Genomic DNA, 15,763 nt, shown 5'->3' with positions numbered 1-15,763 from the left:
TTTTAAAAATTCAATATTAAAATCAAAATTAAATTGAATTACTTTTATTAAAAGTTCAACTTTTCTGCTCACATAATCAAGCACAACTTAAATTAAAATGCAATAATTAAATTTAAATATATTATATACAATTAAATTAAGTATTTAATACAATGGTATTCAATTAGAATTATATAAATGAAATTCAATTAAATATTAAAAATGTAAAAATTCTATATTAAAAAGAAATTAAATAATATATAACTATATTAAAAAAATAAATAAATAAATAAAATCATACATGTATATCCCAGAAAAACTGGCATTTAATAACCCACTAATTCTTCTTTAATATTTTCTATAAAATAAAATTGTACATTATACTGTACAGTTTAACCACATTTTAACCCACTAATTTTAATTTTATAATATCTTTTTTAATATTTGTTTGCGAATGATTCAGTGCGTTACTCTAAATAAAGTGAAATCTGTTATAATCTTTTCTTTAAATTGTATTTATTGTAAATGTAAAAGGTAATAACTTTCCACTCCTCCGAATCAACTTTTCTGCTAACATAACCAAGGCTGTGTGGGTGGGAAACACATTAACTATTAATACCACAGCTTTTTAATGACCCAATAAACTCCTAATGAATGTTTTCAATCAGAATAAGGGTGGAATCTAAAATCACTCTCTGTAATCTACACAATGCATAATTAAAAGCCTTAAAATACACCTTCTCAACAGTTTAGCCTCAACAAAAACGATGAGCAACTGTCCGCCGACATCCCACTTCTAACAAAAACCACAATAACGAACAAATCTCCATGAACTTCTCTGACAAGATGAACAGCCTCTCATACAGCTAAACGGGTTAAGCTCAAATTAACGCCGTTGTTGTAGTTCGACCTCGGCGTTCATTTGCATCAGCCGTTCGCGTGGGATAAACATTCCCCCTTCAGCGTATGTCGCGGGTCGACCCCGAGAGTTAAACGCCGCTGCATTTCTCTGGCTGCAAACAATGCACCGCTGCCTCATCACCAGTGACTCTCTGGACCTCTGATCAAAACAAAAGCAGTAAAGACAAAGAGTGAGAGAGAGAGAATGAGGGGAAGAGAGATGGATGAATGCGGGGCTGTTGAAGGGGTCAGGGGCGGACGGAGGGGCGGCGTGTTCGTGTGGGTGACGCCGCATTCCTGATGGACACTCCACTGTTTCACACATCGCTGAGCAGCTCCATAGAAACACACTATGGCATGACGCTATTATGGGATGGTAGATGTGTGTGAACCTGTAGAGATTCTACTATAGAGTTTATACCAGGAGTCACACCACTGGTCAAAAGTTTTAGAACAGAAAGATTTTTTTTTTCTGCTCATCTGGGCTGCATTTATTTGATTCAAAATACAGAAAAAAACTGTAAAATTGCTAAATATTTTTACAATTCAAAACAACTGTTTTCTATGTGATTATCAGTTAATATATAATTTATTTCTGTGATCAAAACGGACTTTTCAGCATCATTACTTCAGTCTTTAGTGTCACATAATTCTTCAGAAATCATTCTAATATTCTGATTTGCTACTTAAGAAACATTTCTGATTATTATCAATGTTGAAAACATTTTTTCAGGATTATTTGATGAATGGAAATATTCATTTATTTAAAATAAAAAAAAGCTTTTGTGACATACTACCATTCAAAATGTTTTTTTTTTGGAAAGAAATTAAAGAAATTAATATTTTTATTCATCAAGGATGCAATAAATTGATCAAAAGTGTAAGTAAAGACATTTTTAATGTTACAAAAGATTTCAATTTCTAATAAACGCTGTTGTTTTGAACTACTGGTCGAAAGTTTTAGAACAGAAAGACTTTTTGAGAGAAGACTTTTCTGCTCATCTGGGCTGCATTTATTTGATTCAAAATACAGAATAAAACTGTAAAATTGCTAAATATTTTTACAATTCAAAACAACTGTTTTCTATGTGATTATCAGTTAATATATAATTTATTTCTGTGATCAAACCTGAATTTTCAGCATCATTACTTCAGTCTTTAGTGTCACATGATTCTTCAGAAATCATTCTAATATTCTGATTTGCTACTTAAAAAACATTTCTGATTATTATCAATGCTGAAAACATTTTTTCAGGATTATTCGATGAATGGAAATATTCATTTATTTGAAATAAAAAATCTTTTGTAACACTACCATTCAAAATGTTTTTGTTTTTTTGAAAGAAATTAAAGAAATTAATATTTTTATTCAGCAAGGATGCAATAAATTTATCAAAAGTGTAAGTAAAGACATTTTTAATGTTACAAAAGATTTCGATTTCTAATAAACGCTGTTGTTTTGAACTACTGGTCGAAAGTTTTAGAACAGAAAGACTTTTTGAGAGAAGACTTTTCAGCTCATCTGGGCTGCATTTATTTGATTCAAAATACAGAATAAAACTGTAAAATTGCTAAATATTTTTACAATTCAAAACAACTGTTTTCTATGTGATTATCAGTTAATATATAATTTATTTCTGTGATCAAATCTGAATTTTTAGCATCATTACTTCAGTCTTCAGTGTCACATAATTCTTCAGAAATCATTCTAATATTCTGATTTGCTACTTAAGAAATATTTCTGATTATTATCAATGTTGAAATTTTTTTTTCAAATATATCTGTGCTGCTTATGTCTGGTTTTCATGTGTCACACTGCACCATTTTTGCATGGATGTCAGACTTATTAATTTGCTTAACCTTATCTTTTGGATCATGCCTATCAAATTCCAAATAAAAAGGAAACTAATCAAATGAGATACACAGCCTTTCATTTATAAAGCAGGGAATTGTTCGGATTATCCAAATGCAGGCCTTATTGCATGGTTGTTTAATATCTAAAACATTTTGGAGCTGAATTTCCAGCAAAAATAACTATCTATCTCTTTATACATACCATAACCATGATCTGAATTTTACATTACGGCCTGATAAAAGACTTTAGTCAAACGCAAGCGAATGCCTGTTTCATCATCTCACGCTGCCGGAATGTTAGTAATGTGAAATCAGGCTTCTTAAAAGGTGCAGTAAAGTGTGAAATGACAACATTAACACAGTATAGAATTTACAGATTACACTATCAACACACACAACAGCCTCTCAGACATCAGATACACTCATTGAAGGATTAGAAGGAAAAGCATGAATGTCACACTGCAATCTGAGAGAGCTGTCGTCCTTCACATGCACACAAACACCCCGTTCCAAAACCCTCTCAAGGCGGCACTTAAAAAGCTTTATAAGTCTGTCATATGCTATAAAGTTAGGCAGAATATTTATGCTGCTATCTGAGATAACTGCTTTTGGCCATATTTCAGGGCAGCATCACAACTTCACAGACGAGGCAATCCTTCAAAACACTGTGCCGAGATCAGTGGGAAAACTTCATCCATTACGATGGAGGTCGAAAGTTTACACCCCCTTTTAGAATCTGCAAAATGTTAATTATTTTAGCAAAATAAGAGGGATCATACAAAATGCATGCCATTGTTTATTTAGTACTGACCTGAAGATGTTTACATATAGTCCACCAGAGAAAATAACAGTTGAATTTAGAAAAAATTAACCATTTCAAAAGTTTACATCCCCTTGATCACAGCTGTGTTTTTTTTTTTTTTGTTTAGTGATAGTTGTTCATGAGCCCCGAACAGTTAAACTGCCTGCTGTTCTTCAGAAAAATCCTCCAGGTCCCACAAATTCTTTGGTTTTTCAGCATTTTTGTGCATTTGAACCCTTTCCAACAATGACTGTGTGATTTTGAGATCCATCTTTTCACACTGAGGACAACTGAGGGACTCATACGCACTATTACAGAAAGTTAAAACGCTCACTGATGCTCCAGAAGGAAAGGCAATGCATTAAGAGCCGGGGGTGAAAACTTTTGAATGTGAAGATCAGCAGGCTAAATTTAACTTATTTTGTCTTCTGGGAAACATCTTCTGTAGCCTCTGAATTGAAGTGCTAAATGAAATACAATATTTAGGCAAAATAAGAAAAATGTACACATCTCGATTCTGTTCAAAAGTTTTCACCCCCCGGCTCTTAATGCATGGTTTTCCTTCTAAAGCATCAGTGAGCATTTCAACCTTCTGTAATAGTTGCATATGAGTCCCTCAGTTGCCCTCAGTGTGAAAAGATGGATCTCAAAATCATGCAGTCATTGTTGAAAAGGGTTCAAATACACAAAAATGCTGGAAAACCAAAGAATTTTTGGGACCTGTAGGATTTTTCTGACAAACAGCAGGCAGTTTAACTGTTCACGACAAACAAAGGATTGACAATTAAACACTTAAACAGTTAATCGTAACAAAAAAAACAATTTTAACCAATATTTGTGTATGCTGTGCTGGCTAGAGAATCGCATCATTGCAACTCTTAGAACCACTAGTGAATCAAGTCTCTCCATGCATTGTCTATGAGGAATGTTATTTCTATAATGCACAGAGCTGTTGCCTATACGAAGCGCTTCGAATCAGTCACTTGAGGTTTTATTTCAGATGCTGCATTAGAAGGTAGCTGCCTATGTAGGCAGTAGACAGTTCACTAGGTTGTGGAACAGAGTTAACCAATAAACAAATACAGAGAAAGCATCACGTACACAAACTCACAGTGCTGCTAAAATAATCGACAGCCAAAACACAAAGCTTAACGCACTCATTTGCATGCATAAATAATCCTCAGTGCTCCTTTTAGCTCTCACTGTAACATGCAAGGCAGCAATGGTAGAATAGTGTTAACATTTTACACAAGCTCAGGTTTTAGGCACAAACTGTAATGTTTTTTTTAAGACGTTCCGCCCTAAAATCTCCTATTGTATTTCATGCAAAAAGAAAACAGAATGACTAAACGATGACAGAACTTACATTTGTGGGCGAGCTACTGCAAAGCGGTTGGGGCTGAATTAATTGCATAAAAACAAAAAGGGAATTTGAATATAGTGCTGTCTTGCAAGGCCTGTAATAACACAGTGCTAGATATACAACCACTTAGTGCAATCAAACAAGACAAACACAGAGCAGAGAGCACAGACGCACTGACTCATGGGAAGAAAACTGTTTGAGCAATGCCATAACTCAGTGAAGGAAATAAATCTCATTAGTTCTCGCTGGAGCACGTTATAATTAAAACTACGTGTTGCAGTGTGTGTACATTTGTCATTTATAATTGAAACATTTGCATTAAAGAGGCTCTTTGAAATTTCGAATGCACCGAGTTGTATTAAATTAAACACAGAGTCCGCTGCAGTGCAATATGTGGGCTCGCATTATTTACAAGCCAAGCTTAAGATGCTGAATTATTTAAACGTCTGCACGGTTAAAACTGCAGGAGGAGAAGAGCGCACAACACCGAGGGAAGAGTAATGTGTGTTTGAGCGGATGCATGCGTGTGTGAATGCAATGCCGCAGCGCCGTGTGAAATCGCAGGGGAGAACAGAGCAGCGATTGTGATTCTGACGGTGCTTCTAGCGCAGCGGTTCTCAACTGGTTCTGCTTCAGGACCCTGATTATACATCCAACATCAAAAGCATCTTTAACATTCATGTTGTTTTCTGATGATTTTGACCTGGAGAGGATTGTTTTTTCTCCCAAAAATGCTAGTTGATGTTATGGCATCGGACTAAAACTTCTTTTAATGGCTTAAAAATACTAGATTTAATCATTTGTTAGCTTGTTTTCTTTCAATTAGCACAAGTTTTGTATTTCTTTCTGGAACCCACCAATCTCAGGCCTCATTGATCTGAACTAATGCATTCCAGTTTTTCAGTAAACACTGCCAAAAGTATCCAAAAACAATGCTATTTCACTCAAAAACTGAAATGCAAAGCTTGGATCAATGAGCTTGAGCTCAGATCAGTTCCAAAAAGAAATACAAATCCTGTGCATATTGAAGGCAAATGAACTGGCAAAAAGATTGAATCTGAGATTCTGTGATATACACAAAAACATCAAACATGAAATAGGCTGACAGGAGTTGTTTCATCCCATATTTGGGTCATAATAATACCAAAAATCTGCGCTGTGAAAACCCCCCCCAGAAAATACAGAGTAAAAAAGAAAAACTCTTGGAGAGGCCAGTCTTCCTGATTGCTGCTTTAGCCACTGACTGCATTTAAAGGAAAACAAATCTTAGATTGGGGCTGGACCACATCCATTTACCAGAAACACATCCAAACACTGACACACACACACACACATACGCATGCACAGGAGATGAGCAATGCGAGGAGCGCAGAAGAAAACAACCAGAGGAAAGGGGAGAGAAAGCAGAGCGAGTGGGAGTGATGAGAGAAGTCAAGTTGACAAAGAGAAAGAAAAACATGTAGCATCAGCCGTATGGATGCATTTCCTATCTGAATCGCATAGGATTTGCAAAGCGATAAACTCCAGTACAATACTTTGACTCTTATCCAAACATTTCAGAACGTATTACTACGTCACAAACAGGAGCCCACGCTGTGGTCACAGCTTGACGATTCATTTCTTATTTTAGATTCAGCAGGACAGAATCATCATTTGTGCAGTTCAAACACACTTGAAAGCGTAAGACAACGTGCTTCATACGAAGCCGTGAAGCCTAGCCAGCGCCATACTACAAAAGTCCTTTCATGTTTTAAAGCTGAAGTGTGTGAAATTTTCAGTACTTCAATTCCAGCTTATTATACAAAGAGAATGTAAAGTAAACCATTTGATTCGATTCCACTGAAAAAGCATAAACACTGTGGCGCCATCCTAAGTTAAAGACGCCCATCCAGTCTGACTCAACCAATTGAGTGAGACTATCTGTTTGAAACAGTCATTATTTTGCGATTCCGTTAGCTTTAAGTCTGCAACAAAAACCCTAAATTGCAGCCAGCTCATTGCATGTGCCAGGGATCGCAGATGCTGCAGATGTGCACACTATCAACAACACGCAAAACAGCAGCAATCAGCCAATGAAACTGCAAAAAAAGCATGAGAGGAGGGTGAAACAGTGGGAAGCAGAAGCTAAAATACAAACAAACAAATTAACAAGCCAAAGCGGCAGCAAAGCTACTTCCTACGTCTCGCCAACCACCGTCTCTTAACTGTTATTTTTTCTTGTTCTGTGCAAAACCAACTGCATATCCTTCTTTCAAGTTCTCAGATGAAATAGTTTAAGAATCAACACTTGAACAGCATTGTGCAAGAACGGAATTACAGTCGGAAAGGAGGATGATCTTGACGCACCTACTCTGTGTAAACCGCAGCAAATCCACAACATTACAAACACAAAACTCAAAGTCTTTAAATGTGCAAAGGGCAGCAAGCTTCCGTATTAAGCAACGGATGTGTTCACATCTATATGCGTTCGAGTATAATGGAAAACGGTTTGCTTGCAGGGTGTAACCGCAGCAATTGTTGGCCATTCCTGAGAAACAACTCATCCTAAATAACAGATGTCAGACAGGAGAGAAAGAGAGAGAGAGAGAGAGAATGGAGGCCCTTTGAAGAAGTTAAAAGTGTAGCGGATGAAAATAAAACTGGAAAAAGCTGGATATTAATAATGTATAACTGCCAACTCAAAGTGTTCACATGCCATCCACAGAAAAACCACATCCCACTGAAAGCTAGTTTCCGCTGCTGAGTTTTACTGAAGGTGATACAATTTTCAAACTAAAGAAACTTTGAACTGCTCGCTTTTCTTGTTCTGGATCAGATTTTGCTTCAACTTCAGCACTGTGATGTTCTCGATTCAAAGCCGACTTTCAAAAGTAGTGCAAATGCACTTTAAAGCAAAGGCCACATATCAACGAAATTCAAAAGGTATGAGTAATTTACAAAGACAGGCCGAATGCTAGACTGCAAAGGTCAAAATGAATGTTTGTTATGACTGTCGTTATACTGGAACATTTGTCTGTATTCTGAAGCATGTCTCCAGTATGGTGTGTTAACTAGTGGTTGACCAATGTGTTGATAATTAGAGACTGAGACAGCCAAAATCAAATTGAAAGCAATATGTATTTGATGCAAGTCACAAATACAAATTATTGCGATAAACACACCTGCACAAATTCAATCAAAATTCATTAAAATATTTGAAAACCAAAAATTGGCCATTATCCATTTACAAGTCTAGTGGGTAAAGCCAAGTGGGTAAAGCTATCAGCCAATGCTGATGATCTCAAAATGGGCAAACATGTCAAAAAACATTATGATATTAAGTAAAGATCTTTTAAAGATCACTTTTTTATTTGCACCCTCAGATTCCAGATTTTCAAATGGTTCCAAATATTGTTATATCCTAACAATTTAAAAAAAAAATGCATCCGTATGACTGGTCAAATTAAAAGCAATATGTATTTGATGCAAGTCACAAATACAAATTATTGCGATAAACGCACCTGCAGAAATTCAATCAAAATTCATTAAAATATTTGAAAACCAAAAATTGGCCATTATCCATTTACAAGCCAAGTGGGTAAAGCTATCAGCCAATGCTGATGATCTCAAAATGGGCAAACATGTCAAAAAACATTACGATATTAAGTAAAGATCTTTTAAAGATCACTTTATTATTATTATTATTATTATTATTTGCACCCTCAGATTCCAGATTTTCAAATGGTTCCAAATATTGTTCTATCCTAACAATTTAAAAAAAAAATGTATCCGTATGACTGGTCAAATTAAAAGCAATATGTATTTGATGCAAGTCACAAATACAAATTATTGCAATTGGAATATAAACATGCATGCAGAAATTCACTCAAAATTCACTAAAATATTTGAAAACCAAAATTGGCCATTATCCATTTACAAGTCTAGTGGGTAAAGCTATCAGCCAATGCTGATGATCTCAAAATGGGCAAATTTGCCAAAAAACATTACGATATTAAGTAAAGATCTTTTAGTGAGATCTTTTAAAGATCATAATTTTTTATTATTATTTTTGCACCCTCAGATTTCAGATTCCAAATATCGTCCTATCCTAACAAACCATAGATCAGAGGCAAGCTTTCAGATGATGTATTAATCTCAATTTTCAAAAAATGTACCCGTATGACTGGTCAAATTAAAGTTGGCCATTATCCATTAACAAGTCTAGTGGGTAAAGCCAAGTGGGTAAAGCTATCAGCCAAAGCTGATGATCTTAAAATGGCCAAATATCGTCCAATTCATCAGTCTATCACTAGTGAACATCGTTTCATGGGAGGTCAAACTGTGCAGTGACTGCCTGAAGGTTGGACAGAGTTAGCAGGGTCTGTGTGAAGAAGACCTCTTGCTGTTTGCTCTTTAACAAACAGAGTAACAGCCAGGACTTTTAAATGCTTTTTAATATCACCACTGGCCTTAGGACATGGGTGAGAGAGTGAGAAAGACAGGGACAGAGTGAGAGAATGGGATATTAATACATTTTCAAAGAAAAAGTCCTGCATTTTAACAGCTGAAGCACAACATGCTAGTTATATAAACAAAGAACATCACTTCAAACTAGTCAACTTCACTAACTTCTTGTTAATCTGTTGCTGTGCAGAGCTCATAATGGTGTCCATGCCTAGTAATTTAACAGCTAAAGTTTACTTTGATTTGCTTGAGAGCTTTGATATGTCTCTGGAGTCTCATCCTCTGATCAGAGACAATATTTCCATAACTTATAATAGAGCACAAGAGACCAATAGATCACTAGAAACCCTAGTAGAGACTTCTTTCAGTCATGTTTTAAGTCCTGAAACACTTGCGTTATGGATTGGCACACAAGCGTTTACCCAGTAGAGAGTGAGAGAAAGAGAGAGAATAGCAGAGGACACAGAGAGAGAGAGATTATAAATAGAAGTCAAACAGAGGGTGAGCTATGGGCCACAGAATGCCACAATTATGAGCTCTCATACTGCAGTCTGGGATGTTAACAACACAAGACTAGCACAAAATATACCAAGAGGACACTTTTGTTGTGGAACACCAGGCACTAACAAACAAGTACCAAAAATACCATGGTACTGCCGTGGGTTTTTGGACAAGTAGTTCTGTAATATCCATGTACATACATGGATAAATGTTTACCCTGCTTAAAAAAAAAAAAAACAATAGAAAGAGAATGTGTAATGGTTTTACTGGTTATAATGGGAATTGTATTGGTTTTAATGGACCCTGTTGGTCTCTACTGGTATCTGGTGGCTTGTTCAAACCACTAAATCCTAATGGAATGTATCCCAAAACATGGTTTGATGGTTTTAATGATTAAAAGTTGGATTGTAATGGTATTTGCAGTGGAAACCATTAGAATTTCTGTGATGGTTTAAATAGTTTTTCTTTTTTAGCATAGTATGGTATATCAAATCTATTTCCATATACTACCGATCCGCCACAGTAAAGTAAACTGTAATATTTTGCCAAGATCTTATCTCTCTCCTCCATACGATTATAAATCCTAAATTCGGCCACATTCATTTCACATCTCCACTCATAATAATCTATAACAAAAACAAAAGCCTAATTGTATCCTTCGTTCCGTAATTATTTCCCCTGCTCACGCAATTTATTTCCAATCATTTTTGTCTTGCTGAGATAAATTATTTTGGTAAAGGAGCTAATCTTGGTCATTAGTTTTGCTGTGTGTGCTGAGTAAAACCAGTCGCGCCAGTGAGGAGGGGAAGCCTGCGCGCATGCGCACATCTGCCGCTCTACAGCAGCACGCGGGCCAGTTCGCATTCCAAACTCCACACATCACAAATGCTCCCGGCGCGAATCTGTATAACGGATTTTTCACGGTAAAAACGCACTTCGTAGGGTCACAGGTCTTTATTCTGAGGTAAAGTTTGCTCGACACTACACCAGGTTCGTATTCTAGTCCGTATTTTTGAAATTGCTTACAAACTTGATAACACATTTTAAAACATTTGAGAAATCAGACGTACAACATCAAAAAGATCTAACGTTGGAACTACAATAATGAGGTAACCTAACAAAGTCACCTCAACCGCAGTCTAACGGCTAAGTGGTTCGGTTACACAAATGTTTACTGTATGCGTCCAAAAGAGGGAGATGGCTTTAACTCACTGACACACGAGGCCGTAAGTCGCTTTTTTCTTCATAGGCAAACCGTGAGATTATTCCCGTTAGGGTTGTGTTGGGAGTCTAAACAAACGATTTCCTCACGCCTGAGGAAACACATTCCCAATTTCCATCTGAATGTCCGTCACGCTCCTAACCGTCACGTCGTGATAACAATGGCAAAGACAGGGACCATGAATAGTCGTCTAAGATGTCGAGACCAATCGTTTTACTAGGGTCTATGTCTTAAACCCTTTAGAACCGTCAGTAACCAATCCCACCAGTCCATGTTCATTAAAAACCCTGTGCGAGCTCAGTGGTCGTGTAGGGGCAGATGATGCGGTCACGTCTGTCAACTTCTTACAGTCCTAGAATGGTTTATATATGGTTTACAAAGGATCACATACATGCAGACCCAATGAAAATGAATAGTAGCCTATGTAGGCGCTTATACACACCCACGGACGGACAGGCAGAACCTTCAGATGCACCGCAACAACAGCGTCCATAACCAGTTCTGCTGTTAACGCCCTTTTAACAACACACCGTGACTAACAATTTATAAATCAATTAGAGCCTATCGATTTTTACCAAAAGCAACATGTGGTCCTCTGAGACGAGGGAGCCCCTGGATGGTAGTTTAAAAATAGCCCTTTAACAACATATGGTTAAGAGACTATTCAAATCTGCGTGTTCATACACAACATTCCTGAAACGTCCACGTCTTTATTTACGTGCGAATTGCTCAAAACGCCTATGGAATGTCTGTTCCTTATCGTTCTGAATAACTTTGAACTAAACCCTACCTGAACAATCCCTCACCAAGCCTCTTGCTGTTGTTCGTACCCGGTTTCTAAATGCTTTGACACAGCGACCCGAGTTTGTTGAACTCTACAACGTGTTTGGAAAGTATACAAACTGGATCAAGTAAACGAAACCGATACGCTTGATACTTTGACGCTGCCAATCAGTCCGAGCGTTCGAGGAAATGTAATCGCTAATAAATTCACAGCCTTTCATTCCAGGTTACGCTCTTGTAAAAGCACTGTGTGGAAACATTTCCAAACCAGAGATCTGAGTGTTTACCAAGTCTCCAAACGTGATCAATCCTCAAAATCCAGTTTCCGAAAACAACTGAACGCCAGGTTTTTAAAGTTTTGTACAGAATATTTCGTCAAATAGTAACCAGCCAAATCCTGGTTTCCACACTTGAACACCACAGCAATGCTTAAATTACACACTACACGAGTCTCGTATCAACGCAGCGCTGGGCTACAAGATCCTGCCTTACAAAACTACTCCTGTGAAGATTTCCAATCAAATTTCTAAGCATTTTAACGTAGACGGTTCAGGTAATTCCTTTGTGGCACTTACACGTTCGAGTGATCCTTGGATGGCATGTCCTAGTCATAGTTAAATTCCCAAACTCGCCGAAATATCCCGTTCCGTGGCGCGAGTGGAATGCGGCTCGGTGTTCAGAACGCGAGCAAGCCTCGATCTGAGCATTGAGAGGACTGACTGCACTGGAAACGATCAATCACGCGCGAGGTGCGCGCCCCGACGCTGCTCTAGAGCGCCACCTCGCGGCGTGTAAAAACACGACAGTAAAGGTTTTTGTGAAGCTTAAGTACAGTTTATTGGCCAAATGTGACCCTGGACCACAAAACCAGTCATAAGGATGGATTTTTTGAAATTGAGATTTATACACCGCATGTACGCTGAATTAGCTTTCCATTGGTGTATGGTTTGTTAGGATAGGACAATATTTGGCAGAGATACAACTATTTGAAAATCTGGAATCTGAGGGTGCAAAAAAATCAAAATACTGAGACATTCGCCTTCAAAGTTGTCCAAATTAAGTTTTTAGCAATGCATATTACTAATCAAAAATTAAGTTTTGATATTTACATAGGGAATTTACAAAATATCTTTATGGAACATGATTTTTACTTAATATCCTAATGATTTTTGGCACAAAAGAAAAATTTATAATTTTGACCCATACAATGTATTGTTGGCTATTGCTACAAATATATCCATGCTACTTAAGACTGGTTCTGTGGTCCAGGGTTACATATAGTCTTTGGTGGGGTCTCTTGACTTGGGCCAGGCACAGTAACCTACTAACCCTCCAGAACCCCCAAGATCCCCCTCAATTATGTTTTGGCAAATTGACCCTGATTGACCCTTTTCACATTTCCAGGGTTCTCAGAAGCATAATTCATAATTTGGGTAAACTTTAAACAGTTGGGTAAACTTAAACAGAAACTTCAACAAATATAATTTAATGAAAAGACTTTTTCCTGAAGCTTAAGTGCAGTATATTGACCAAATGTGACCCTGGACCATAAGGGTCAATTTTATTGAAATTGAGATTTATACATAATCTGTAAAGCAGAATAAATAAGCTTTTCATTGGTGTATGGTTTGTTAGGATACAATATTTGACCAAAAAACAACCATTTGAAAATCTGCAATCTGAGGGTGCAAAAAAAAAAATCTAAATATTAGAAAAACCATCTTTAAAGTTGTCCAAATTAAGGTCTTAGCAATGCATATTACTAATCAAAAATTAACCTTTGGTATATTTATGAAAGGAAATTTACAAAATATCTTCATGGAACATGATCTTTACCAAAGTCTTTGTCTTTACTTAATATCCTAATGATTTTTGGCATTAAAGAAAAATCAATCATTTTAGCTTATGCAATGTTTTTTGGCTATTGTTACAAATATACCTGTTCTACGTCAGACATGTTTTGTGGTCCAGAGTCACAAATCAGTTTGGACTTTGGAGGAATTTATTAACACAGCACAGTATACAATGTAGCACAACAGTATTACAATTACTGTAAATTACATTTCTCAAAAAAAATCAAACCCTTAATTTGTCAGATTGTCTTCAAATAAAGATACACAAATCTTTACAGGCCAGCAATTAAACCAATCCCTTTGTATTATCAGTGGCAGGAAACCACAGGAAGCACACTTGTGCTGAAAGCATTAACATCCCAGAAACAAACATCTCGGAAATTATTCCTATAGCAGTAATGTGATGGAGTTAAGTACAGACTGGTGTGTTGGTGTGTGCATGTGATTACTTGAATAGAAGAACAAAAGCTCTCTCAGGCCACAGAGTCGATTGATCCGCTGGTGGCGACATCACTTACACTCACGCACGCCAACTCCACAAACTCACAAACCTCTGAATGCAAGCAAGCTTGTAAATATAAGTATTTGTCAACATAAATAATTCACACAAAACAAACAAAGCATTATACTACAAAAGCTCCCAACAGATACTCTGATATTGCATTGCATATGATTAATGTCTTTCTTTCATGTCTTTTCTCGCCAAACCACATCAAAGAGTTTGCACTGGCCAGGAAAAGGAAATCACTCAATGACATATCTTAGTATGCAGGTCAGATCTGGACAGCATCTGGCTCTCAGTTAATTGCGCTCGTATTGGAAAATCACTTAATAAAACAACATTAATATACTGCGTGAATGTATTTATTCAGGTCACTTGATCACTTAGGTCACTTGGTATTTTGTAATATAATTTACCTCAGCACATGCTCTCACTCACTGGTCATCACCCAATAAAGTGCTCACCCTCTGTTCTTCTGAATCCTGTTAGTGGCACAGCCACATGGCAAGGATTGGCAACCCCGCTGGGATGAGATTAGACAAGCTATTAAAACACAAACACACACACACCAGACCATGTTCGTACAACCATCCATCCAACACATTCCACTACTTAAAGAGTGCAGCTATAAGGAGATTAACAACTCTGTTTTTGCAAAGGTGTCATACAGACATCCACAAACACCACTGGAGGCACAAGCATCATTTAGTTGCAATGGCCGATTTGTCCCCTCCACTCTATGAAACAGCTCAAGGCGCGGATAAATCTAATACAGAGAAAGCATCTTCAGTTCTTCCAGTGTTTGTTTGAGAGAGTGGTCATTCAGCACTGGAATTACTTTATGTTTTGCTGAGTGGTCATTGCAGACAGCAATAGCAGTGTGTTTTCTCACACAGCTCTAAGATTTACACTACAGTATAGACCTATATTGCTTTTTATAATATATACTGTATATCTCATCTATCTGTTCAAAGTATGAAAAGCAAATTCAATATATACTGCTCAAAAAAAATAAAGGGAACATTTGGAGTTACATTGTGTTATTTAAGTGTTCCCTTTATTTTTTTTGAGCAGTGTGTTAAGTTTATTTGCAGAAACTCAGTTTTTAAGTTTTCAAAAATCATGTTTTTTATTGTGCATTTCAATCAATCTCAACCAAACTCAGGGTTGTCAGGTTTTCACAACAAAACCTGCCCAATTGCTACTCAAAAGTAGCCCAAAAATTGTGTCCCAGGGGGTAAAATACACATTTTCTAGAGGGGTTCCTCTGGTAAAATTAGCATTCCATGGGGTAAATATTACTTTATTGGTCTCGCTTTAATCTGCGGACATAAAAAAACAACCCATAGCAACAGTATGAAAGCAGCCCAATTCTGCAGGAAAACCATGGACTTGGCGACACTGATCAAACTGCAGTTAGGTTATTTTAATTAAGTAAAAATAATTTAAAAATACAGCTACACTCTTAAAAATATAGGTGCTTCACAATGCCTTAGAAGAACCTTTTTTGTCTAAATGGTTCCATAAAGAAACTTTAACATCTGAAGAACCTTCCTGTTTC

General features: G+C 36.8%; 1 protein-coding gene across 1 annotated transcript in view; it reads right to left on the bottom strand.

The window, feature by feature from the left end:
* The window catches only part of LOC141346800 (plexin-A1-like), a 178,683-nt gene extending 166,159 nt beyond the window's left edge, over positions 1-12,524 (bottom strand). Inside the window, exon 1 of the mRNA XM_073851760.1 lies at positions 12,423-12,524. The gene's annotated coding sequence lies outside the window, so the exon portion shown is untranslated. The remainder of the gene's footprint in view (positions 1-12,422) is intronic.
* Positions 12,525-15,763: the final 3,239 nt, after the last annotated feature.

Source organism: Garra rufa, chromosome 12 (assembly GCF_049309525.1).
Source record: "Garra rufa chromosome 12, GarRuf1.0, whole genome shotgun sequence".
Taxonomy (NCBI): Eukaryota; Metazoa; Chordata; class Actinopteri; order Cypriniformes; family Cyprinidae; genus Garra; species Garra rufa.
The sequence above is the reverse complement of the archived record's forward strand: the minus strand, read 5'-3'. Positions and strand labels throughout refer to the sequence as shown.